The sequence below is a fragment of the Oryctolagus cuniculus genome, chromosome 6 (assembly GCF_964237555.1).
Source record: "Oryctolagus cuniculus chromosome 6, mOryCun1.1, whole genome shotgun sequence".
In the NCBI taxonomy this organism is placed as follows: domain Eukaryota; kingdom Metazoa; phylum Chordata; class Mammalia; order Lagomorpha; family Leporidae; genus Oryctolagus; species Oryctolagus cuniculus.
The window spans coordinates 96,856,229-96,883,455 of NC_091437.1; the positions used below are offsets into that span (position 1 = coordinate 96,856,229).

The 27,227-nt window shown below is 42.4% G+C and overlaps 1 protein-coding gene across 25 annotated transcripts in view; it reads right to left on the reverse strand.

Annotated features, from left to right (window-relative positions):
• The window catches only part of EYA1 (EYA transcriptional coactivator and phosphatase 1), a 372,680-nt gene that overhangs the window by 20,398 nt on the left and 325,055 nt on the right, over nt 1-27,227 (reverse strand). The gene's annotated exons all lie outside the window — the stretch shown is intronic.

The window sequence follows — 27,227 nt, forward strand, 5'->3', positions numbered from 1 at the left end:
GCTGGACTGAGTGCACGTGTGTGCACCTGTTGGCTCAGAAGCAGACATATTTATCCTACCACGGCATCCCCAGGCCCTAGCATACTTGTGGGAAGAGTGGGCACTCAACAAACATTTGTGGAATGAAGGCATACTCAGACAGACAAGGCCGCCAGCCTAGCAGCAAGCGACACACCGTCCTGGCTTGCTCTCGGATTTCAGATATATTCTCCTCCTTGCAGTCAGGGTCCAGGTACCCCACAGGCCTTTTGTGTACTTATTTCCATTAAAGTCTTCATTAAAAAATAGTAGGAGCAATTTCCAGGCATATCCTGTAGTTGAAAAAGGTGCTTCTGACTCCAGCTCCAGTCATGTTTCAGATATCATTAATTTTATAAAATCTCACCTTCCTCTGTAGCACTTAACATTCGATTGTGTAACACAGATGACATTGGTAAAACACTACCATGACTGAAAAGGTATATTTTTATGTTGCCAGTTCCTTCTGAACAAATTCTTCTCTCTCTCTCCACGGATTTGTGAGGAAGGGAGCAGGAGATAGAAATGGAAAGAAACTCAAACCAGCTGTTCCTTAACAGAATTAAAATCATGACCCCCCAACCTCTTCTTTAAAGCATCTATTTTCCAGGCAGCTCTCTCCCAGCAAGCAGTAAGTTCCAAGGAGGAAAAGACTTTGACCTTGTAACCCTCCCCTGCTCTCCTGAGGTCTATAACCTCTGATAAGAAAAAAGGAAATGCAAGTCTAGGAGCCCTCACATGCTGACTGTGAATTTAACATTGTAAAAACAGGTCATTCTTAGAAAACAGGGTGGGGAACTCTCAGAGTGATTAAGTTAATCCTATTTTAGAAGACGAATGATAGTTGTTTTGTGTTTTCAACAACTTACTTATTCTAGGTTTAAGGAGTCACTGCAGCAGGAGCTGAAACTTCTGATACTTAGCCACAAACGCAAGGCTCACACTCTTGGTCAACTCCTTTCTTAGGACTAAAAAAGGTCATCAGACCATGATGGAGACATTTTCTCTCTTGGGAGAAGGAACAAAAAGGAGGAAGTTGCGAAACCAGAGAAGAAAAGATGCTAAAAGGCATTTAATTCAAGGAATCAAAGCTGACCTAGAATTGAGTGGTTAATTTTAAGGGTGGGAAGAATTCTTTGGGAAAGCAGGGTGTTAAGATGCTTCCCCTAATTTAGGTGCTAATCTCCATTGCTCACAGAGCGGTCAGTTATCTTCTAAGGACTGTTAATGACTCCATTGTTGCTGTTCTTCCACATCCTGTATTTGTTTTCTCCTGCTAGCTCTAGGGAAACTCTTTTGTTCCCAGGCCAGGCCCTCATTTGAAGTACTGGTCAATATGGGGGTTAGCTCTAATTAAGGGTCAACAGCTCTAAGCTTTTACCTGCAGATAGCAAACTCACTCCACAGTGACTTGATGAAAGCAAACTTTGCTGTGATGGCAACAAGAAAATCTTCATTCTTTATCAGGAGAATTTCTGTGGAATGACTTTAATGAAAAGAGGCTCAAAAATCAAAAGTGGTTTTAAAGGACCTAATTAGCACCTTGGGGAATGAAAAAAAAATCATTGAAATGTCTGTCAAATGTGTTCTGTGGAACTGATGCTCATGTCACACAGTGCACAATAGAAACGTACTACACTGCACAAACGTCCGATACATAACACAGTGATGATCCCTTTCAGGTGTTTGTGTGAGCTTACAAATGCCTTGGGAAGTATGCTGTTTTCAAAAAAAATTTTCAAAAATGTTCAGGAGAACTCTTGATGCTGATCTACTGTACGACTTTAACTCCTAGACGAGACTCTTGCGATTCTGCAGCATTTTACAGGAGAGCTGTGTAACTAGTTAATTTGCTCAAAGTGGGTTCGCGCTCTGATGACACACAGTGGTTTCCTTCTCCACCCACAGGGCCTGAAACCCAGTCTCCTTAGGGTGTGTGTGTGTGTGTGTGTGTGTGTGTTGGGGGTCTGGGTGGGATTGGGGGTGGGGCGCAAACTTTCCTTCTTCCACCTTTTAGAAGCCATGGAGCTTTTGGTTTTGTCTTCTCGACTTGGTTCATTTTTACTTTCCAAATTTGTTTTAAATTCAGAAAATCAGAGGAGCAAGGTGTGACTTAAAAACTCAGGGCTTTAAGCAGAGGTGGCTCTTGCCATGGCAGCAGTGAGAAGCTGAAAGCCCCGCTGGAAGATTCTATAGACACAGAAGACAACAACAGGAGCGTGATGTATTTCCAAGGGTCAAAACATGAGGCGGCTTCAAAAAAAAATCCACAGAAAATGCTATTAGGCTGTCAATTTTTTCACACCAAAATAAACTTGCTTTTCATTCCATCATTGCATGAACTTTTTGAAGTAGTTTCGGATATTCCTAAAGATGATAATATGGGTCAAATTCTACAGAAGGCAGGACATAGACAATTCCATGGCAAAGGAAGTTTTTTTTTTTCTTAATTTCAAAAACATACAGAACTTGTTGGAAATGTTCTTTTGAAATAAACTTTCAAAAAGCACACCATAGGGCTTTAAGGAGGTGAAATCATGACTGAATCGCAGCCACGCAAAGCATTCCCGTTTTGGGAACCACCACTAGCTCAGCATGTTTTGCCCACTGATCCTTAGTGGGGCTTGAGCTGCCTGAGGGACCCCTACTGTGTCTGGGTGTCTGTCCTGGGCTCACTGGGGGCAGAAGTAATGATTCTAAGGACTCCTGACAGATTCTGCACTTGCACCCATCTGTGCTGGCTAATGGGTACCTTAGCTTAGGAAGGTGGTCATTCACTCATACATGGGGTTACTTATTAAGAGACTACTAAGATATACTTATTAAGAGAATACTAAGGTATTGTGCTAGATGATAAAGACATAGTATTTACCAAAACCGATAAAAAAAATCACTGCCACCTGGGAACTAACATTCTAATGGGGGAGCCACCAATAAGAAATCATGCTGATTGCCTGGAAGATTAAGGACAAAGCTCACAGGATAGTGGTGGGGATGGGTAGGAAAAGGGAAGATAATCAGTTAACAGCTGTAGGGCAAAAGCAACATTAGACTGTTGAAACCCTGCCTTAAATCCCATCACAGCCAACTCCTAGGGCCAACACACCCTGTTTATACATAAACCTTCCAGACCTGTTAGCCCCAACAATCCAGAAGCAACAAGCATGCCTCCTTATGAATGGATCTCCTATCCCAAAGCTTTCCCCAGTTACCTCCTCTCCGCTATAGCTAATGTAGGGTCACTGCAAACAACCCACGCCATTCTTCCCCAAGGTTTATAAAAGCCTCTTAGCTCTATATCTGGTGGACATTTTCCCAACTGCTATCCAACCTTGCTCCTGGTAGTTTTTGGAAACTTGGCCTAGGACCTGGTCTTTATTCTGACTGCCATGTCTAACAGCTCCATGAACCCTTTTATTTCGGACATCCTTTGGTCTCAGGAGGTTTAACAATACAAAATGTACAGTATGTTCGACCATGGTAAGTGGTAAGGAGGAAAAAACACAGCAGGCGAGGTGGCCATGCAATACCAATTGGTGCTTGGGGAAGGAACGAGAAAGAGAATTTTCAAAGGCCCCGAGGCAGGATATCTCTGGTGTGAAATAAAGGATGAGCGAGGAGGAGAGTGGCTTGTAGGTTGCAGCAAGCAGCGCCTTTGCCAGGGAAGCAGTGGACAAGTTTTCCTGCCCTCAGGTCCTTACAGGTTAGCAGAAAAGAGAGATGTTAATTAACTGACTACACGTGGAGCAGATTAATTATAATTATGGTCAATGCTACAGAACCTTCCGGGAACCCTCCCTGGGATGAGCACCTGCTGCTGAATGGCTGAACTCTTCAGTCCAAGAAGGCTGCAGAGTTCTGAACTGAAATTGTATTTTGACAGATAAGGGGGCGAGGCAGCAGGGTGCCTTCCTGTTTGAAGCAGGTGCAGGAACAACTGAGCAGAGGTCTGCCCGGGAGGGTTTGCAGCAGTTTTCTGGAATCAGATTTGTCCACGCCATGTCTCTACCTTCAAGTGGCTGTGGAGGGAAGCGGGGGTAAGTGAAGAGAGACACTTATAGGGGAAGCTCTCATTGTCTCTGGGAACTAGCCCAGTTTACAGATGCAGTGGGGCTTTGTGCACTTAGGGAGGCTCCTGAAGACAGCCATGTCTCTTATCCCCAAATCACAGACGTGAGAATTAGTTTGGGAGCAGGAAGGGGGATCTAGACATGGGAAAAATAATTATTTCTACAAATCGCTTATTTATTTGAGGGGCAGAAAGAGAGAAAAGAGCTCCCATCAGCTGGTTCACTCTCCAAATGCCTGCATCGTTGGGTCTGGGGCCAGGCTTTCCCACAAGGGTGGCAGGAATGTAGCCACATGGACCCTCACTGCTGCCTCCCAGGGTCTGCACCAGTAGGAAGCTGGAGGTGGGAGCCCAAGATAGGTGCTGAGCCCAGGTACTCTAACATGGGGCACGGGTGTCTCAACCAGCATCCTAACCTGGCTAATGCTTGCCACAACAGCTATTTTTGTGTTAATGGCTTTCCTAAGGGACCACAATCAAAACATTTTTGCATAAAAATCAGCAACACGTTTGCATAAGAATTCAGTAACAATTCAAAAGTAGAGGAATGTACCATCATAATTAGCATGTTTATTTATTCATTTCTTGCCTCTCCATCTACATAGCACAGATACATTCTAGAAAAGTGCAAAGCAAAACTGTGATAATGCTTCACTAGGGAAAGTTTACAGTTAACTTCCATACTTAGGTATTACTGAAGCACTGACCCACTATTCCCATCTTGAGGTTAGGCTCTTCCTTTTCACAAGTGGTAAGACACCAGGGATGCAGGGTCCTTATACCTGATTACCAAAGCATCCAATAGTGACACAACTGAATTCCTGGTGGGCGCGGGCCCCGGGGGGGGGGGGGGGATATACCTCTTTCCTTCTTGGAACGCAATAACAACGGGATGCAGGAAGAGACATTCTCTGTACTTCTAGAGCTCCCGCACAGCACGCCCGAGGTTTCTCTTGCTCATTCACACACAGACTCCAGACTTCCGTATCTTACTGAGTCTGTGCTGAAAATGTAAGGACAATTTGAGTATCCCTTTTCTAAAATGCTTGGGATCAGAAGGGTTTTGCATGTTGGGAGTGTTTCGGATTTTGGAATGTTTGCATAGACTTTACCGGCTGAGTAGCCTTAATCTGAAAATGAGAATTGCTCTGGAATCTGAAACTTTTTGAGTTTCATGTTGATGCTCAGAGTTTTGCATGAGAAGCTGTAGTTAATTTTATAATCCACTTCACAGATATGAAAAAGGAAGAAAATCTAAGTGCTGAGACACACTGTTTTTAACCAGTAACTCTCGTTTTCTTCCCAAACTCCTTCAAAATCACACAATTCAGCCAACTGCCCACTCTGTATGCTGGTCATGACCCAGGTCCTCCATTGCTTATGAGCTGTTTTGAGCTCAGGGGATGCAAACTCTATCCTCCCCTTTGTGTCCCTCATACCTGGCCTAATGTTAGTAGCCCTGGCCCCCCTCTTCCAGCCTGTCACTTCAATGTGTGTCCTCTATCCTTCAATGCAAGCCCCAACCCTTCCTGCCATCATCAGGCCTTTAAATGATTGGCGCTTCAGAGGGAAATCATCCCAGAGAGAGAGCCATCGTGGTAATGGCATCTTTGCCAGAAGTACAGAGTGTATACCTAGTGCAATATTAGGTTGCGAGAGCCTAGGCTTCAGCATGTCACACTGACACAGCGAGTCCTAAGTAAAAAGACTGAGGCCCAGGAACATGGACCAGGCCACCATCACAGCAGGAGGAGCCGAATGAGGGCAGATGGCAACCATCTGCAGTGTTGAGCCTACAGGTACCAGCCTGCAAACCTCAGGCCTAGCATGCCAGGCTCCTGCAACCATCTTTCAAATAAATACCACAAATCAAGTTGCCTGGTTTCCCTCTGGGTGACAGGGCCTCTACTTCACAGAGAAAGAAAGAAAACGAGCAAGCTTCAGTGACTAGCAGTCTCAGCTCACAGACATCGAAGCACTCAGGGGCTGGCATTGAAAATGCTTGCATGGAGGGGCGGGGAAACCTGCCAACACGTGCAGCAGCTGAATCTTCATCCTGGGGTAGGGGGCAGGGCGGAGAGCCACATGGGGTACACTCAGCCAGCATATGCGGCAAAGGCACATTTGCTTTAGAACTCTGTTATGCTGCCTTTCTGGGTCCCTTCTGTCATTATTCTTGGCACAACAACTCAAGCTGACCTTCTTCTGATCAGTCATCATCTCTGGCCTTCTAGGGCTGGGCCACAGACATGTTCTTTTGGATCAAGCCCCAGGAATAACTCAGATTTTGTACAGGGGCTCATATGCAAAATATTAAGTGATGGCAGAATTTTCTTGCAAATATTTATTCTGCTTTGATACTGTAGTGGTTGTACTTTCCCCCAAGCCTTTCACTTGTACCATAATTATGTAAAAATACACCGTACAGTTCAAGCTAGTTGGGGAAAATTAATAAAAAGAATTATAACAGTCACAAACGGGTCTTATTCTTTGAGCCAAGTAGAATGACGACACAGCCAGCACATGATGCTCTCCACCTATGAACCTGAACTAGAATCACAAACTCAGAGTCAGTCCAAAGCCTCTGTATAAACAGAGACCCCAGGACGACTTTGAGGCCGCTTGCATGTTACGAGAGGAAACAATATGAAAGAGTTATAAATGTGTCTTTGGAGAAGGGCAGTTACAGACTGCAAATTCCGCTGACAGAGGCTGTATCTGTTGAATGTTCCAAATTCACCGTGAGAAAACCAACACCACCCTGCCAACTAATTGTCTCAATACCTTGCTTTACAAAGTAAGAGTGGAAAGGGAAAGTCACTAGAGAACTGGCTATGTTCACTATGTCTTTATATCAGAGTGCCTACTGAGACCAGTTGGACGTGACCAAGGCACAGGAAAGGATATTTGGTTTCTCTGCCCCCTCCCATGTCATCATCATATCCCTGGCCTTGACCTCCCTGTTGAACAACACAGACACTTGCTGGGAAACTTTGACATTTACAAGTTGCTCAAAAGAAGGATGATTCTCATTTCTAAACTTGAAGATGTTAATCCATAGTGCAGGGCTGCTTCTCTACTACAGAGACACACACTCAAATTGTACTGTGGCTTTATTTACAAGTGAGCAGCACATTTCCTTGTGGACTTTTCCATGAGGTCCTCTCCCTCATAGAAGTCCACAGTCATGCAGGTGGTCTTTCGGGGTGAGCAATGTTTGAGTGACAGAAGTTTTAAGGGAGTAGCTTCCGTAGTGGAAATAACTCTTGACTCCCTAGATATTTTGATAAGTTCTTTGGGACACCAAGGAAAAGTAGGGCATGCCACGGGCTTCTCCATGACTCAGAGGTTCTGAGGAGAGAAGGTGGGCAGGGCATATGCCAGTTGATGGGCAGAGTTAGACAGTGAGAGAGAGAGAGACAGAGAGAAAGGTCTTCCTTCCGTTGGTTCACCCCCAAAATGGCCACTATGGCCGGCGCCCTGCACTGATCCGAAGCCAGGAGCCAGGTGCTTCCTCCTGGTCTCCCATGCGGGTGCAGGGCCCAAGCACTTGGGCCATCCTCCACTGCCTTCCCGGGCCACAGCAGAGAGCTGGACTGGAAGAGGAGCAATCGGGACAGAACCAGTGCCCCAACCCAGACTAGAACCCGGGGTGCTGGTGCCACAGGCGGAGGATTAGCCTAGTGAGCCGCGGTGCCGGCCCCACTCTCTCTTGCTTTTCTACCATGTCTTCTGGCAAAAAGTGTGCAAATTCCCCATGGCTAAGGCATAGGTAAAGAACAGAAGCAGCTTTGAAGTTTTCCTCATTTTCTTTGACTGTTTGGGAAGTGCCAATTAAGGAATAAAAACATACCTGGACAAACACAATCCGTAAAAGTTCACTCTATACTACTGCTCAGCACAGCATTGGAACCCACACAGAGTTCAAGTCCATATATAAATACCTATGTCTGTTTTGATAGAAAAGTGGAGGACACACTGTACAAGGCAATGGGAATACAGAATGACCAATCTCAGAAACTTAAAAGGGACATTTCAACACCTATTTTTGCGAGCTATAGTAAGATGCAACCACAAACCATAGTGACACACACTGCTTTTAATGCTTGCTTCTTGCTTACAAAAGCAGTACTTTAATATGTTTAATATTACAATATCTTTTAGGGATTACCTAAGTAACAGAGCCATTTTACTGGAATTATGCTTGAATTAGCAAGGATACCTAAGTGCTTCTGTTATAAACCCAAGACGTGCATTACAGCAGTTTTAACAAAGGTAAGATACTAGCTATTTATTCTAATATTCACAAAGTGTCTAGAGAAGAAAGTCTACTAAAAGTACCTGCAGATAGTATGGCAGGCAAAGGACAAACTGAGGTTCTTAAGTTATATGCTGGTATATGTATAAGATTATGGTACATATTTCAGATCATTGAACGAAAGTGTTTATTATCAATTATCAACAACTAGAGAAAGGATGAAAACATGTCTTTCAAAATTTTAATATTTTGTTTATTAACCCTTTAAAATATGCTAATTAAAAATACGATGTCATTATAATCCTACACCGACATGTGAATCCCCAGGGAATCACATGAGGATTGTCCCTTCTTAGGTAGTACAGTGTTAATAAATATTATGTGCCAGTTGCATTCTGCTTGGAGTTCCTTCTTTCTTACCATGAATACTTTCTTTACCACATGGTTATATTAAATATATTTGTCTTTATTCACACTCTCAACTTCAGGGTGAGGAAAGTCTCACTTAATGAAAGCCAGAAAGAACTGCAAGTAAACACTTCACAATAAAGTGGGCTTATTTAAAATTGTTTCACACTGCTTCTAAAGGGAATGGATGAATTTAATTGCAATTATGGCACTTACTGTGTTTGACCTAATGATATCAATATTTGCCACTTTATTTACTTTTTAAAAGGGTAAGTATACAATGAATACTTAATATTATAGACTATAAGATTTGTCTTTTATTGGATAAGCACAAGGTATTTCAGTGCATCCTATGCATCTATCACTGATACTGTCCACAAAGCATATGCTGCAACCCATGGATAGCTTCATTTATGATTCAGTTAAAGCAAGAGGAAGTAGCATGTGGCATTTTACAAATTTTGTGTAAGGACAGTGACACTACTGCAAACCTTCATCTACAACTTATAGCAATGCATTGGTGTTTGATAATATCTCAAACAGTATATAGTTGTATCATTAAAAGACTACATATTTTAAAATGTAACAACATTTGAAAATGACCAAATTAATATGCAACATAATTAATATTCACAGCCTTAAGAAAAAGAAAACTCGGCCTGCATCTTATATAAAGATCATTTTTTTGAATGTGGACTCAGAACTACTTGTAAGAAAAGGCTTTGATTTACTGCTGCACTGATTTCTCAATTTTCAGTGGGCTTGCTCATCATTTTTGCAAACACAATTTGTCACTGGCAACAGTCAGTGTTCTTTGTAACTCCTGTTTCCTTTCTTTTAGATCTATTAGTCCTGCTGAGAGTATCGACCAAAGAAGAATTTTTCATAGTGACACCAACTCTAGGCTTGCTGTGAATAATCACATTCTCATAAAAATCATTCTTTTTATTGCAAACTTGCTGCCGGATGCGTGGAAAAATATCCAGAGCAGGAGACCTTTCATCCTTGTCTGTAACCCCTCACTTTTAACCCTCATTGCCACTTAAAGAAAATGAACCACATACCAAGGCATACACAAAGCATTTGATGACAAGCTTTACTTCACATAGAAATACTTGTTTTGCTCATACACAGAAAAATGAACTATAAGATGCAATATTAAACTGATCTTTTTGAGAAATTTTTCAAATCATTTGCAAAAAATCTAAGTGCTAGTTTATCATTTGATGAATGTAGATTCATCTTAACTGCAAACTGTATGTCCATACAATATTTAAAGAAGTATTTGATCTTTATAAGTGCCCCCCCACCAGGGGGAGTGAGGTTGAAAGTTTGAAAATTTAAAAGAGGCCAATATTTTAACTTCAGCTAACTGATACAACCAGATAATATTATAATTGGAAGCAATCCCCAATTTTGTACCAAAACATGAGCAGCTGAGAATAAATTTGGCTTTACAATGTCCTCAGTGAGTTAGTAAAAATGTTCCGAGCCAATGTTCTGTGCCATGGGATCATTACTGATTCAAGAAAGAAAAATATGCAGAACCGGACGTAGGCACTTAAAAAAAGAAAAAAAGGTTCCCTGTGAGCTGCAGGAAGGGTTCTATCATCACCTCCTCTCACTGTCAGCCCCTCAGAGGGAGGGAGGAGACTTCTGAAGGGCACTTCCTCACTCAGAAAGTTCTCTCTCGGCTTCCAAGGATCAGTGAGTCTGAAATTCTACCACCCAACACCATCTCTCCTGAATCCCTTTTATAACACAAAGACTGCAGACCAGGGTAAAATCTTGAAGCTCCATTAGCTTGGAATAAACCCGTCCCGTCAGATAAAGGTCTCCCAGCCTGGGGAGCCCTGGTGTGCCGCAAATCATTGAGTGTTAATGGGGGCACATAGGGTCTGCTGGCTGAAAGCAAAATTGGAAAAAAAAATGCTAATGTTCTCAGGGCCTACAACACCACTCCTCTTCTCAAGAATGAAACATTTGGAGCCGCAAATAATCATGCTCAGGTTATTTATGCCTTAGTTATTTACATCTTACTCAGGAAGAGACTATATACTATATATGACTCATATGGCATGGATATTATCTACATTATGTATCAACTGGTAACATCACTAGCAAATATACAGGATATGTGTTCTGTATCCATTCATTCATCTGTCATGCACCTAACTGAACACTGATTTGTATACCAACACGGAGCATGCAAAAAATAAGTGAGAAGCCCAAGGTGCCTTGAAGGCTTTGCAAACCTGGGGAGAGGCTGCAGAGACAGGGCATGGTGTCCGTTACTACCTTTGCCTCTCAGGGAAAATCTGAGAATTCTTGCGAAGCTCTTCTCCCTTCAACCCTTCCTGTGCAGCACATTTTGAAAATGATTTTCTGAAAGTAGCTCTGCTCTACCCAGGAATATGAGAGCACTTCAGAATGTCCATAGGAAAAGGGAAGTAAAAGATAAGTTTGTGTTCGTGCAAAAAATTCTAGTAGTCCATGCAGGTTTTTTTGCTCATAATTGGCATTTTCCATGAATTATTCCATGACTGCTCTCCCTGCCCTCCTTACCCTTTGCCCCCCTGCAACCTCCAATATGCAGCATAGGCATCCTGGGAGAAGGGGCAGGGAATAGCTTTCCCTTCCATTTCCATTTCTCTAGGTAGCTGCATTACAAAAATTAAGTTGGAAACAATTTATTTCTTTGCAACTGAGCATGCCAGGACGTCTACGAGTCCAGATCTTTCCAAGGCCTGCCATTCCTCACATCCCACCAGGAACCCTCTGCTCCTGCCAGGCTCTGCTCACCCGGCCTGGCCTCTGCTTCCTCCCTTCTCCAGACAGCAGCCTTGTCTACTGCTTGCAGGAATGCCTTTCTTTCTCTTCCTCTCCCTTTCAGGCAAAGCTCCTCAGCTAAGCCTGTCCAGGTTTCTCTCCTTTCTCCGTCCCTGCCTGTACCCTCTCTCTCAAGCACTGCCTGAGTTACAGTAGTGACCATCACTGAGAAGCTATCTGTGTCAATCACTGTCACAAGCAGCACTTGTTCTCTCCAGGCCTCTGTAAAAGTCTACACTGGCTGGCTAAGCACATGTACAGTAAAACACACAACTTCTTGGTATGCTACCAGGTAATAAAAAAACTATTTTTTAGGTATCTTTATCTCCCTCTTATGTCCTAACATTGATTTGTAAACTTTTTATTGTACTTGAAAGGCAGAAACACACATACACACACACAGAGAGAGAGAGAGAGAGAAAAAGCGAGCAGACAGAGAGAGAGAGAGGATCTGCTGGTCTGTTCCCCAGTTGCTTTCAACAGCCAGGGTTGGGCTAGGCAAAAGCCAGGAGTTGCAAACTCAATCTGAGTCTCCCTTGTGGGTTGGCAGAGATTCAAGTTCTTGAGTTATCCTCTGGTGCCTCCCAGGGTGCATATCAGCAGGAAGCTGGAACTGGAAGCAGAGCTGAGCCTGGAATGTGGACCCTTCAAAATGGAGTGCAGGTGTCCCCATCAAACTCTTAACTGCGAGGCTGCCAAACACTTGCCCCATTTCCTAACAAGAGACTAAGCACACAGATGTTGCCACACGTAACTTTCTGGGCTCTCTCATTTTCAGAATTCAGTTACAAAATAACCGATGTCCCCATCAGCAGTTACTTGATGTTACTGCATTTTGTCATTGAAGTGTTAAAAAGTTGGTAGTTTCATCGAGGTAAATTTATTGTTTTCTCTGATTATAAAATGACACATGCTATGTAGAATATTCACACACTATAGGAAAACATGAAGGAAATCAGCTCCAAGTCCATGCCTCAGAAGCAACCACTAGGAACATTTTCGGGTCCTTCCCGGAGTCCTGCTCACCTGCTCAGTTATTCCAGTTCTTCATGTTCTTCATAGTGCTCACATTCTACCAGGAGACACAGGTAGAAAAGCAGATAGAACCAGATCCGAGTCTTGAGCTATTTTCCCTTCTACTCAACAGCATGGAATGAAGACGTCTTTGTAGCAATTAATCACCTGCATTAATGGGTGTCATACAATTGCCATGCGGTTTTCTATTTTGTGCATATTTCATACTTCTTTCATTCCAGCACCAGCCAATGGATAGTTTCCCATATTTCCCTGAACTGTTAACTTTAGCACGGAAGCAATAGTGTCAATTCTTACAGTTCTATTTTAAGCATCAAAAATAATGTTTGGTATTTGATGTTGCTCTATAAATGCTTATTAAATGAATGATCATTGTAAGCAGTATTCTTGGACAGATGGATAATATTCATTTACCTCCTTAGGCTATGCTTCATGTATTTTCCTTAACTGATATGTACAATCACTTGGTCTCTCAGCCTTCTTCATTATATACCTTTGACTTTGAAATCTCAAAAATCTGCCCTGTACAGCAGTTACTGAGTTCTTTGGTGGCAATTTCATTGTCACTCTTACTTTCTTGGTGCTCCCAAAAAGCCTTTGGAACTTACTTTGCTTGACTTATCTGCATCCCCCCATCCCCAGCCTCACCAGATTGCAAGTTCCTGGAGAACAAGAATCTCTTTATCTTGTTAACTATTATCTCCAAAAACAGTTTTGCAGAATTCATTTGTTTCTTACCCCAACTTGAATAAAATTTTAAACTTTCCCCTGGAGTATGGAAAAGCCTTCTGGAAACATAGGGTCCTGGCCAACTATAAGGCTGACTTCTGCTTAAGACCATCTGAGTAGGTCTGGGATTATAAGTATACATCATCCTTTTTTTGCCATTTAAAATTTGAATTGTTTTCCTTATATTTTGAAGTAAATGTTTTAGTTATCACATCAAAAAGGAAAATATTTCAAACCTCAACACATTCTCATTACCTTCATGCTAAACAGTTTGCTTTTCAACTGTTAATTTTACAAGTGACTTTTCAAAAAAAATTTTTAAAAATTTACTTATTTATAAGGCAGAATCACACACACACACATACATACACACACACACACACACAGAGAGAGAGAGAGAGAGAGAGAGAGAGAGATAGCTTCCATTTGCTAGATCACTTAGCAAACAGCCACAATGACTGGGACTGGGTCTGGCCAAAGCCAGGAGCCTGGAACTGCATCCAGGTCTCCGATGTGGGTGGCAGGTCTCAAGTCCTTGGGTCATCTTCTGCTACTTTCCTAGGCACATTAGCAGGGAGCTGGATTAGGAGTGGAGCAGCTGGGACACAAACTGGTGCTCCAAAATGGCATGCTGGCATAGCAGGCTGTGGTTTAACCTGCTGCGTTACAATGCTGGCCCCAAAAGTTACATAATTTTTTGCTTGATAGAAACAGCTTATCTCCACGTCCAAAGGGTTGCATTAATGTGTACTTAAAGCAAACAATTCCCACAAATTGCAAAGGATGATATCTTAGAAGAGTTCTGTAATCTACAGAATGCCAATACCAGAAGTTAATCAGTAAATTATTTCTGACGAAGCAAATGCCTGCACAAAATAACACTGACCAAAAGCAACATCCTCCCCTGCGCCCCAAGCCTCCACCTGCCTTATAAAGGAGTAGCACACAATTAGCAGCAAGAAGGATTCAGGGTTTGGAAAGCCTTTCCTTAGAAATGCTGTCAGAATACTGAACGGAGTCTGCAGACAGGCTCTCATTGTAACTGCACTGAAACGGGAGAGGCCTCCAGGGACTGCAACTTAAACACGTTTGGGGGAAGTTGCAGTTTCAGGCCTTCCTTTGCACTATTCAGTCTTAAAAGGAAAAAAAAAAAAAAAAAAAAAAAAAAAAAAAAAAAAAGAAAGAAAGAAAGAAAGAAAAAGAAGGGCACCTTGAATTCCTTTCCCTACTGAGCAAACTTCCTAAGAGAATGACTGAGACAGATCTGCCTTTCCAAAGTAGGGCTCTCCCAGACGAGATTAGGGAGCACCTGTCAAAATGAAACGTCCGAACTCAAAGCTGTGACAGGTGACACAGACAGTCAATTTCTCAGGATTTTAAAATAAACTGACAGCGGCGCAGCCCACTGCGTCGAAGCTGAAGTGGCAGTTCCACTCCACAGGAAACGGCACGCCACTTCCTGAGGTCCTGCCACATTCATGGCAAGCACTGGGGCCGGGGGCTCCAGATTCTGTTGTCTCCAAACTTTATAACATCCCTGTCACCCTCTCTGAGGCTTATTGGGGGGACAGTGCAAAGGAAGCAAAGACCAAACCGCAGTCCCCTGGTCTCTGTCTCTAAATCACTCACTCTTCCTTCAGCCCACACAGCCTCTGAGTTGCTTCTCCCAACAGAATAGAGACCACAGCAAAATGAGGAACAGTGTCTTAGACAGGCCACCCAATGGTCTGGTAAAATAATTGCTTCTAACAATGACTGTTCTTTTCCTTATGTCACTGATGTTCTGAATCAAATTTCTTGTAGATGCATTTAGATTCTGTGTTTGCAATCTTAAGATTTCAGAAAACAAGCCCTGCTCCCAGATGCCTTTTCTTATTCATTTCTCCCTGGGGAAATCTTCACTGATTCCATGGGTGCTGGCTTCTAGCTCTGTTCTCTCCTCTGAGCCTAAGACTTGTGCCAGGAACTGCTTGCTGAGTTCCACCTGTGGGTGCTTAACACGCACTTCAAATTCACCATCTCAAAGCTCAGTTCAGGATCTTCCTTCCAAAGCCAATTCGGTCTCCTGGTTTTGCAATGGCTCAAGGCAGAAACCAGGATTCCTTATGCCAAACACAGCCCTTTATCAACAGCTTCCAGTCTATACAAAACCCTGGTGGTTTCTCAGCTACATCACTGCCACCCCTGACTTTACAATACGATCTGTATCCATAGCAATGCTAGGCATTCTCTCATGACTAAATCCTGGCATTCAACACAAGCTCCAACCTCCACAGCGGACAGTATAAAACCTTTCATGACCTGACTCCTGTCTCCCGTTCTATCCTGCTACCTCACACACGTTCCAGGTGTGCTCTGAACTTTGTACCTTCTCAAACTCTTTTCCCGACACCCAGCTCTCTATGATCTGTGTTATCCTCAGGTGAGTCACGTTTCCAGGGCTCTCAGCCACACCTCCTCTGTCTCAGTCTGGATCAGCCACGTCTTCATTGGACTGCACTGATTTCCTGATGTATCACCACCACCGTGGACATGACACTGTGATATCATTGTTCCTTTACTTTTCTGTCTCCACTTACACTCCGTGTTCCTTGAGGGCACAGAATTTATCCCTTTCTCCTCAATGCTTAGCTGGTGTCCAGAACGCAGCAAGCATCAATACATTTATAGTAACGTAGCTCACTTTATCTGAAGTGCAGGGGCTGCTTAGATGTTTCTGCCTATTCTGCAACAGGAATCCACAAGCACAGGTTTCTGCCTGGCCTACTGTTTTATCTATCTATTTATTTATCTATCTATTTATTTATCTATCTATTTATTTATCTTTCCAAAACATATTTTAGGTTGCCTCAGCCACTACACAATGTAGGTTTTTGAGCTGTAGTGAGAGACAAAGCTCTCAAAGAACTCAGTAGACAAGGCCCCTTCCGGTAACTGGTTTCTGGGATACTGCATCATCGTGTCATAGCAGCAAGGTGCTAGTCACTTCCTTTGTAGCCAAGTTCTGTGACACAGCTAGGAAGGTTTCGCGCAATGACATCTGCAAAAGGAAACCCCTGGTTGCAACCTCAGCTCTACCGTTACCTAACCAATGCCTCTGAGCAAAAACCACTTCATTTCCATTTCTCACAAGTGTAAGCCAGAGATAAAGAGAAGACTGAATTCACAGTGTTGATGGATGGAGGATTAAAGTCAAAGCTTTACAGGGATGTGAGAAGAGCTTTCCTAAGGCCTGCACCCGAGGCAGGGATCCTCTGCTCCAGGAAGTGACTGCACACACCCAGGCCTCTGCTCCATGCTCCACACCACTAGAAAGTTCCACCAGCCCCTTCAATGCATGGGATGGCAAGGAAAGCAAATCTTAGCAGCGTAACCAAAGAAGCAAGTCTTTTTGTCATGAACCCTGCTCCCACATGTTCTACACAGGACAGCTCAGGGTGATGCAAGCCAGGAGCAGCCACCATCCAGTTACCAGCAATAGACCTCCAGTCATGATGTGAGTGAGGCAAGAGCCAGAGAAGTACCCTAGGACGTGCCCAGAGTCAGTGATATTTTCAAACCAACCACCAGCAATTGTTTTTGGTGTGATTTCTGCTGGAAGTCTATCTGGGCATTGTGACAGCAAACCACTTACAGTCTCACATTCTTGGTTTCCTAGCCCCTCCTTAGGTCACTCCCTCACTTGTCTGGCCCAGAGTCCTTCATGAAGACGACACTCAACAAACAATAATGGCGGCTTAGACTCCCCTGTCTATGAAGCACATTATCATCCAATGGTACTGACAGGAAACTGAGGTACAGAGGGGGCCCTTAGGAATGAATTCCTGAGTTTAAACTCTGGTTCCTCTAGAACCACATACATACAGGGCTTTGAGGCAAGTTACAATAGTACATTCATGCTTACATCTAATCTTTGCCTAATCATAACAAACGTAACTATATAAAGTAAAAATATAGAGAAAACAACCTCTTATCCATCAAGAGATACATTGATTTTTATAGTAGAAATTATGCATTTTTAAACAATTACAATTAATCAAAAGGCAGAGGGAGACAGAAAGAGAGGCAGACAGACACCTTTTCTACATAAATTGTGTTTTTACACTAAGGGTTTTGAAGATATGACTTTCAAAAAATGATAACCTCAAAATTTAACACGTTGGACAATTTCAGGTTTTTTTTAAGAGCATGATGATTCTTCATTTACTTCTAAAAATAAACTTTTGCAAATTATAAAAACAGCAGTGCTCAGTGTAGATTAGAAAAGCTGGGGAAAAATAAGTTACACATGAGAGATTTCTGTGTATCGAATCCTGCATTAGGAGCAGAGGATTCAGGTGGACCAGTCGTGGTCCCTGACCTCTAGAGATTTCCTATTGGTGGTCAGAGAGAGGCGGAGGTAGACAGAAGAGGAGAATATAGCACACTGAGTGTTTTTTAAAGCATGACTCCCCCTTCTTACCTCTGCTGGCTCTCACCTACCTGCTGGCACCTGTTCCCTTGGATTCACATCCCTTCTCATCTAACACAGCTCTGTCATCTGTGTTCTGGATCCCATCCTCTCTTGCCGCTCAACTCCTGCCTCCTAGAGTTGCCCCTCTCTTTGTCACATTACGTATCTTCTCCTTTCTACTGAGCCTTTCCAGCCAACATGCAAAACTGCGAGGTCTCTTGAATTTGAAACACACAAGCCCTGCTCTGTTCCATGTACTACAATCTCTGTGTGCCTTCTTTCTCTGTAGAAACTCTCAATCCTCCTTGTCTTCCCTTTGTTAACCCTCATCCCCTCGACCCATTCCAACGTGGCTGACGTTTTCTTGTTTCATTGAAACAACATGTATCAGAGTCATTAGCAAGCAACACCATCACCAAATCCAACAGCCACTTCTATTTAGTCCTCATCTTACTCAACTGTGGCCACATTTGTGGCAGTAGCCTGCCACTCTCAGACTTGAAACACCACTCTCTAAGCTTCTGGGATAACACATACTTTTCCTCCTACCTCGCTGGCTGTTTCTTACAAGTCTCTTCTGAATGCTCTTCTTTCTTGATCCTATTTATCATTCCTAGAGAGCCTAATGTCCAGCCTTAGGTCATATTCTTAGTTCACCCTTTTCCGCTATGTGGTTGGTGCAATCTATTCTCATGGCTTTACCCTCTCCAAACTATACTTTCAGAACAGCCTCTCTCCCCAGACATATAAACCTGTATGTCTACCCGCTTTTATGGCAGCTCTTGATCTGGATGGTGAGTAGATATTTCAAATTTAAATGCTCAGTGAGGGATACTTGAATCCAACTTCCCTGTCAAACTCCAAACCCAGGCATCTGCAAGTCAAAAAATGTCCACCCGTCCGGTTGCTCAGGTAAAGACATAGCAGCCTTCTTTGATTCTGCTTTCCCTTCCTCCAACTTCTGATCCATTAGTGCAGCCTGCCAGTGCCTCCACCAGAATCCACCATAAACCCTGCAGCTTTTTACTGTCTGGAATAGCTCCAGCCTCAGTTCCCAGCAAATGTCCTCCTTTGCTGGCTGTGACAATCTCCAGTTGGTCACAGTCGTTTCACTCTTGACTTCAGTCCTCGCTTGATAACCAGCCTGACCTTTTCCAGGTGTAAATAGTATTCTGGCATGCCCATGCCTGCTAGTCTGCAGTTGCTTTCCACTGCAATGAGAAAAAAAAAAAATTGCTTACCCTGGCCCACATGGCCCTGCATGATCTGAACCCTGTCACTCTTACCCCTCACACTCTGTGACAGTCACACTCGTCATCTTCTTTGTTTCTAGAGAAAAAATATTTCCTATCTCAGGACCTTTGCATCTGCAATTCCTCTCCCAGAATGGTTTCCTACCACATCACTGCAACTTCCTCCCTCCCCACTTCCGAGTTTCTTCGCAAGTGTCACCTCCTCAGGTTTGTCTCTTCCTGATCTTCTGTAAGGGAGCAGACTGTGGAGTTGCGGGAACTTCTGGGAAGTGCTAGACCTGAGCTGGAACCTGCCGTTCAGTAGTGGTGTAACCTGAGATGAATTTTATCTTAACCATCATAAGCTTCCCTTGTCTTCTCAAGTGAAGACAATAATAATACTATTATTATAGAGATCACAGGATATTAAATGGAATAATGTATGTAAAATAGAAGTGTTCACTGAATGTTTATTACTGTTATGAAAATGAATTATCTCAATGAATGCCTATCTTACTTATCAGTCTGTAACTATTTTTTTTGTTAGAATAAATGCTGAAAGTGGAATTCCTGATTACAGGGTGAGAACATTACCAAACTGTTTTTCTTTTCTTTTTTTTTTTTTTTTTTTTTTTTGACAGGCAGAGTGGACAGTGAGAGAGAGAGACAGAGAGAAAGGTCTTCCTTTTGCCGTTGGTTCACCCTCCAATGGCCGCCACGGCCGGCGCGCTGCGGCCGGCGCACCGCGCTGATCTGATGGCAGGAGCCAGGAGCCAGGTGCTTTTCCTGGTCTCCCATGGGGTGCAGGGCCCAAGCACCTGGGCCATCCTCCACTGCACTCCCTGGCCACAGCAGAGGGCTGGCCTGGAAGAGGGGCAACCGGGACAGAATCCGGCACCCCGACCGGGACTAGAACCCGGGGTGCCGGCGCCGCTAGGCAGAGGATTAGCCTAGTGAGCCGCGGCGCCGGCCTCCAAACTGCTTTTCTGAGAACTCATTTCAATTTAGAGTCTTAAGAGCAAGGCAGACATGCACTCATCTTACTGCATTGCAGACCATAAGATTTATTTGCAATCTTTACCAGTTTCATGGCAAGTAGCTGAACTCTTTGATGGCATTTCTATTCACTAGAAGTGAAATCCAACATCCTTCCTATCCTTAAGTATGATGACAGTTTAAATGCTTTTCTTTTGTAAACTGTCTATTCAGACACTTTGCTTACTAGCTTCTATCAACTTACATCTTTACATTTCTTTGAATTGTTACGCTGTTGGCTCTTTGTTACATTGGTCACAAACATTTTGCTCAGTTTTATCTTTCAATAATATGATCTGTGGCCATTAACAATAGTATTTGCTGATGGGCAGGCCTTCAGCCAAGTGGGCAAGATCCTCACATGCTCCATCGGAATACCTGGTTCTATCCTGGCTCCAGCTCCTGACTCCAGCTTCCTGCTAGTGTAAACCCTGTGAGGCAGCAGTGATAGGTCAAGTATTTGGGTTCCTGCCACCCTTGTGAGAAAACTGAATTGGGTTCCTGGCTCCTGACTTTCGCCTGGCCCCGGCTGGTGTGGGCCTCTGGGAAGTGAACCAGCAGATGGAAGCTCTTTCTCTCTCTTTCTGTCTCTCTCTCAACTCTCTGCTACTCAAATAAATAAAGTTTTGAAAAGAGTATTTGTTTTTGGATTACAGAGGAAATAAGTATATGTTATAGAGAACATGGAATAAACAGAAAAATACGAATAAGAAAATAATAACCCCCCAAATCTCTGTCATAGTCAATGTTAAAGTTCTAGAGTTTATCTTTACATATAGTTGTTATAGTTGTCATCATGTATAGATATTGAACATGCATTTACTGGGTGCTTTCTATAGGTGAGGCCCTGTGCTAGAGAAATAGTAATGAATATATTGCACATAGGACATAGAAGTTTAAAAAGCTGAGAATAAACAATATGTGTGTATGCATTCCTAAAAATATACTTTTTACATTAACTTTTTATTGAAAAAATTATAGCTCTGTGAATTTTTCAAATTGAACACACTGGTGCAATCAACACCCAGGTCAAGAAATAAAACATGATCAGAATTCCACAATTTAGAAACGTTCCTTTTAAAAAACTATGCTTTAGGGGCTGGTGCAGTGGTGCACTAGGTTAATCCTCCACTGGCATCCCATATGGTCAACAGTTCTAGTCCTGGTTGCTTCTCTTCCAGTCCAGCTCTCTGCTATGGCCTGGGAAAGCAGTGGAGGATGACCCAAGTGCTTGGGCCCCTGTACTCGCATGGGAGATCAGGAGGAGGCTCCTGGCTCCTGGCTTTGGATCAGTGCAGCGCTGGCCATGGTGGCCATTTGGGGAGTGAACCAGCAGAAGGAAGACCTTTCTCTCTGTCATTGTCTGTAATTCTACCTGTCAAATAGATAAATAAAATCTTTTTTAAAAAAACTATGCTTTAAAATTCATTTATTTAAAAGGCAAACTGATTGAGAAAGGAGGGAGGGGGGAAGAGAGAGAGAGATTGAGATTTTCCATCTGCTGGTTCACTCCCTCCGAATGCTCTACAGTCAGGGCTGGGGTAGGCTGAAGTCAGGAACTCCATCTGGGTCTCCCACCTGCTGCCTCCCAAGGTGCACATTAGCAGGAAGCTGGATTGAAAGTGGAGGTGGGTAATTACGGAGGATACTGAAATTACCTTTTTTGTAAAAATTAAAGAAAAAATAAAGAAAGGAAAGAGGAAGGATTGAGGCAGGGAAAGAGGCAGGGAGGGAAGTGTAGTTATCTCCTTAGAATTGTACCTATGAATTACATGAAATTTGTTCTCTCTATATTAATCAAAATTAAAAAAGAAAGTGGAGGTGGGACTTGAAGGTAGGACTTGAACTCAGGCACTCTAACATGGGATGCAGGGGTCTCAAGCAACCATTTAACTTGCTATACCACAATGCTCACCCTTAGAAATGTTTCTAATTAAAAATGCTTGCCTCATTATTAAAAATTCCTAGCTGGACTGTTAGTACCAATGGTATCAACCACTTTTAGTCTCCTCTTAATGCTTCTTGACAAATGGTCATTCACAATTTTTTTTAAGATTTGTTTATTTTTAAAGAGTTGCAGAGAGGGAGAGGCAGAGATAGATTGTCCATACACTGGTTCACATTCCAGATGACTAAAATGGCTAGCCAGGAGCCAGGAGCCAGGAGCCAGGAGCCAGGAGCCAAGAGCCAGGAGCCAGGAGCTTCATCCGGGTACTCCCAGGTGTATGTAGGGGCACAAGCACTTGGGTCATCTGCCAGGCTTTCCCAGGTGCATTAGCAAGGAGCTGGACTGGAAGTGGGGCAGCTGGGACACAAACCAGTATGCCAGTATCCATATGGAATGATGACATCATAGGTGGTGGCACTGCTCGCTATACCACAGTGCTGCCCCCTCCTCCTGCTTGTTTTTTTTTTTTTTAAAGATTTATCTATTTTGAAAGAGTTACAGACAGAGAGAGACAGAGAGACAGAATTTCTTTATGACTTTGGATTTATCTACATTTTCTCCTTAAGGCTCAGACCTTCGTATCTTAATCTACCTTTTAAAATTACCTATTGTAGCATGTAAGTGGAAAAATCCATTCCTTCTCTATGAATTTGTTCAGTTTTATTTTAACACATAGAAAATTTTTCTAAAAGCTGAGTTTCTGTTTTTTTCTCCCCAAAGTTGGTCCAATATCAGTCAGTCCAGCACAAATCTGCATTTTGTATTGTAGAAATTTATAACACCCTAGTTTTTCATTGAGCCAGAACTCTACATTTCAGTCAAAAATAAATAGCTAAGTAGTTGATCCTATTTACGCTTTAAAATAGAACAATTGTCATATTATAAAAAAGAAAAGAAATTCCATTTCTTTAAATATTCCTTCAAATCTCTCAGCAATATGCTATAGTTTTATTCATATATTTGTCACAAATACTTATACAGATTATTCCTTATCTTTCCTTTTCTGAGTTTTTGTTTTTGTGTTGTAGTTATTGCTGCTGTTTAAAATTATAATATAAATTTTGTACGGGTATAGGAAGGTTATGTTTTTAAATTTTTTTAAAAGATTCATTTTATTTATTTGAAAAGCAGAGTTAGACAGACACACACACAAAGAGAGAGAGAAGTTTTTCCATCTGCTGGTTCACTCCCCCAAATGGCCTCAACAGCCAGGGCTGGGTCAGGTCGAAGCCAAGAGCCAGGAGCTTCTTCGGGGTCTCTCACGTGGGTGCAGGGGCCCAAGCACTTGGGCCAACTTCCACTACTTTCCCAGGTACATTAGCAGGGAGCTGAATCGGAAGTGGAGCAGCCAACACTCAAACCGGTGCTCATATGGGATGTCAGCTTCGCAGAGAGTGGCTTCACCCGCTGTGCCACAATGCGGCCTTACCGGAGGGTTTTGCTGCTACTCTTATTAACTAAGTAAATGGGCTAGGTCTAGCAATCTACATGAAAACATAGGGAGGCAAAGTCAATTCTGTCTTCTATGAGGAAGGAAACAGAAATTAGTCTTCTAAGCAAATACATAAGAAGGGCCAGCATTGTGGCATATTATGTTAAGCCTCTGCCTGCGGTGCCACATGACATATGGGTGCTGGTTTGTGTCCCAGCTATTCCTCTTCCCATTGAGCTCTCTGCTAATGTGCCTAGGAAAGCAGTGGATGATGGTCCAAGTGCTTGGGCCCTGGCACAACATGGGAGACTCAGAAAAAGCTCCTGGCTCCTGGCTTCAGATCAGCCCAGGTCTGGCCATTGGGGCTATATGGGGAATGTCCCTTCCTCTGTCTGTAACTCTTCCTTTCAAATAAATGATTTTTTTAAGAAAAAAAGAAAGTACATAAAAATTCAATCCAACAAGTAGTCATTTCAAAGGTCAGCATACAGAAGGCAATGATCATGGAGTTGTGAAGGTGCTACCAGGATGTAAAAAAATGTTTTATTTCTATTTTGTGACTATCAGGAGAAAAATAAACACGTATGCCAAGCCTAAGTATAGAACTGAAAATAACAAGTGGTAAACAGGAAAATACTTTGTAAAATACAAAAAGTAAACTACAAAACTAAAAGAAAAATGGAGTTGAAAGACAAATTTGTGTTTTTGCTGAAATTCCATGGATAGTACTTTGACCCTGAATTCCATGGATAGTACTTTCAGAATGCATATTTTTCTGTGAGCTTTATGCAGATGAATGTGTATATGTACCTAGGGACATTCAAGTGTGGAATATCGTCATTGCTATACCCACACACTTTCAAGGAGCTACTCCAAGAGCACTAACGCAGAGATCACCCTGGATTTCTCCCACAGTGTCTTCCTTGCAAACACTCACCAGGCCCTGCCCTTGCAGCAGAGAACCAGGGCTTCCAGCATCCAGACAAACGCTGGCTGCCGGGTATCATAGTTCCTTCCTCTTTTATAGAAAACCAAGTACTTTCTGGGTGACAGGTATTTCTCCAACTTGCAAAATCAACTAATTCTGAATTAGTTTAAAATATTTTATTCTCTTGAAAGCACAAAGTGTAGGTCAGCATAGAGCACTTCACTTGAAACTAAGTTGCTTAACATTGGCATACCTGGTGTGTTGATGACAGACATTTTTTCCGAGCTAAAAATAAATGTATTACTAACAAATATTAAAATAATTAATCATGACCTAAGGTTTAGTGTAATAAAATATTATTGCAAATTTAGGAAATCAATTAAACCATAGAACAAGCCAATTTATTTGATTTATAAGAAAAAAATCACTGTAGATTACTCCCTTTATATTACGGTGTTGTACTGAAGAGCCTGTCCACCAGTTACTTTCCTTGGCTCTTGACTCATCAAACCCATGCTCTAGTGAGAGCAGAAGCTTTTGTCCCAGCACAATTTTTTTAATAGAAAAGGTGAGAATAAGGGACTATAGCCCCAGGTATATAAACATCAGATTTGGAGGGGTGGGTGGGCATTCAGCCCAGCAGTGAAGAGGCCCATGTCCCATGCCAGGTGGGTTGGATGCCCACCTCAAGGTGCGGGCTCCAGCTTCCTCCTACTGCGTACCTGGGAGACAGTGGTAAGGGCTGAGTAATTGGGTTTCAGCACCCACATAGGAGACCTCAACTGAGTTCCTGGCTCCTGGCTTCAGCCAGGCCCACTGCTGGCTGTTGTAGGCATTTGAGGAATGACCCAACTGATGGGCCCTCTCTTTGCCCATTGTTCTGTCTGCATCTCTCTCTAATTAAGAAACAAACAAAAAAAACTTAAAAATTGGACTTGAGATGGGAGTCTGCATTACGGAAGGCCCAGAAAGTATGGAACCATTGACGCCGTAAATCCTGACACCAAAGAATCCTTTGGTTTGTTGCAATTAGGACAGGGAAGAGGGGAGATCCAAAGCAGCCACACTCTTACCTGGGGGAGTCAGCTGTGTGTGAGAGCTTCACGTGCCTGTGTCTCACCATTTTCCACAACTTCCCTACCCTGATTCCCAGCAGAAGTGACACGGGACCAGACACCTGCCTCTTGTCACTCTTGAGGGCCACCATATCTACACCACCAGATAGGATGGCAACCATAATACAGGTGAAATCATATTACTTTCCACGAGACAAAAGAGAAAATTCAACCGAAGTGTACTGCCTGATTTTTATTTAGACTTACATCCATCTTTATACAGCACTTTCTTTTATCTGTGGAAAAGCCCAGCAGGAGTACCAACTAATCAGCAGCAGGTTCAACTGCAACATGATCAGTGCCAACAGCCTGTCCTCACTGTTTGCCGACTGCCTTTCCGTGAAAGTCCAACAGAAAGAACTCTTTCTCCACTCAGTCAGAAAGAGCCACACTATACTAAAGATGCAGAAATAAACTCCAATTCCATACCGTTGCTCATAAAAAAATGAATTCCATATAGGCATCATCATGCTGCACCTTTCTTATAAAATGATACCCAGGACATTTGTCAGACTTAGAAATAGGCAACCCAGAAGTGCATGATGGCACTAAAGTCAAAAGCCTTCTGTGATGGAGGAAAATGTTATATCCTGTGATACCGATGTCTCCTGTCACTCATGTTCCTTAAGGTATCAAAGATTTTTAATGGTACAGAAAATCAAAATTTCTGGTTTATTCTTTTCTTAGAATAGCAACAAAGTTCCTGTCAATTGTGATTTTTCTAAGTCACATGACAAATAATATTTTTAAAAACCAAAAAAAGACTTACTTTTTTATTCCTTAAAGTTCAAGTAAGACATTCTTAACTCACTTTAAGAATTACACCCTAAATTTCCTAAGTCATGTTCTAATTACTGCTTTAAGCACATACTTTGATAATATATCAAATGTTACTGAGAGCCCCTCACAGATTCAGAAGGTCTTACTGAGCCAAACAGTGAACTAACCAAAGTATACAGAGGGTGGCTGGGAAAAAGTTAAGATTTAGAAGAAAATAAGGCCAAAAGTAAACAACAGAATTCAGAAACCACACTTGAAACTACCCCAGAGATGGTTAAACTTCTTGAAATTACTTGTACCTTAGACTTTAAACAGCTAAAACATGTAATTTAAATATATTACCCTATTCACATCCCCGACCACCACACATTGCTAATTGGAGGGTGAAATCAGGCATTACCACATCATTTCTGCCTGGTGAGATAATTTTGGTTTTCTTCAAAGCATTCTGCCAATACTCTTATTTTCACCAGGAAATGTTTACTTTTTATTCTGAAGGAAATTTATATCTGCAATCACCAGTCCCAGGTTTGTCAAATTGCAAAATATAAAATGAAAGCTTGAAATAAGTATAAGAGTCAATCTGTTTTATAAGTATTGAGCATATCTAATACACTTCAACCATTTCCAAAGACAGGGGCTAAACAAATATTTTATTGATACTTCTGTTATCTCTTTATTCTCCTCAAGTGAAATAACTTATAATCAACTTTTATAACGTTACAAGCTTAAAATTTTTATTGTTGACATATTTGGTTGAATTGTACCTTCCTTCTCTTTCCTACTTTACCTCTGATAAGAAATAGCCCTTACACCAAGACTAGTGTGATATTTCAACAACTATACCAGACATCGTTCTTTTGAAATCTGAATTTACAGAAAAACTACATCTTCTATATTCTTAAAGTAGATCATTTAATATACACATTTTATTTATTTGTTTGAGCGCCAATTCAGT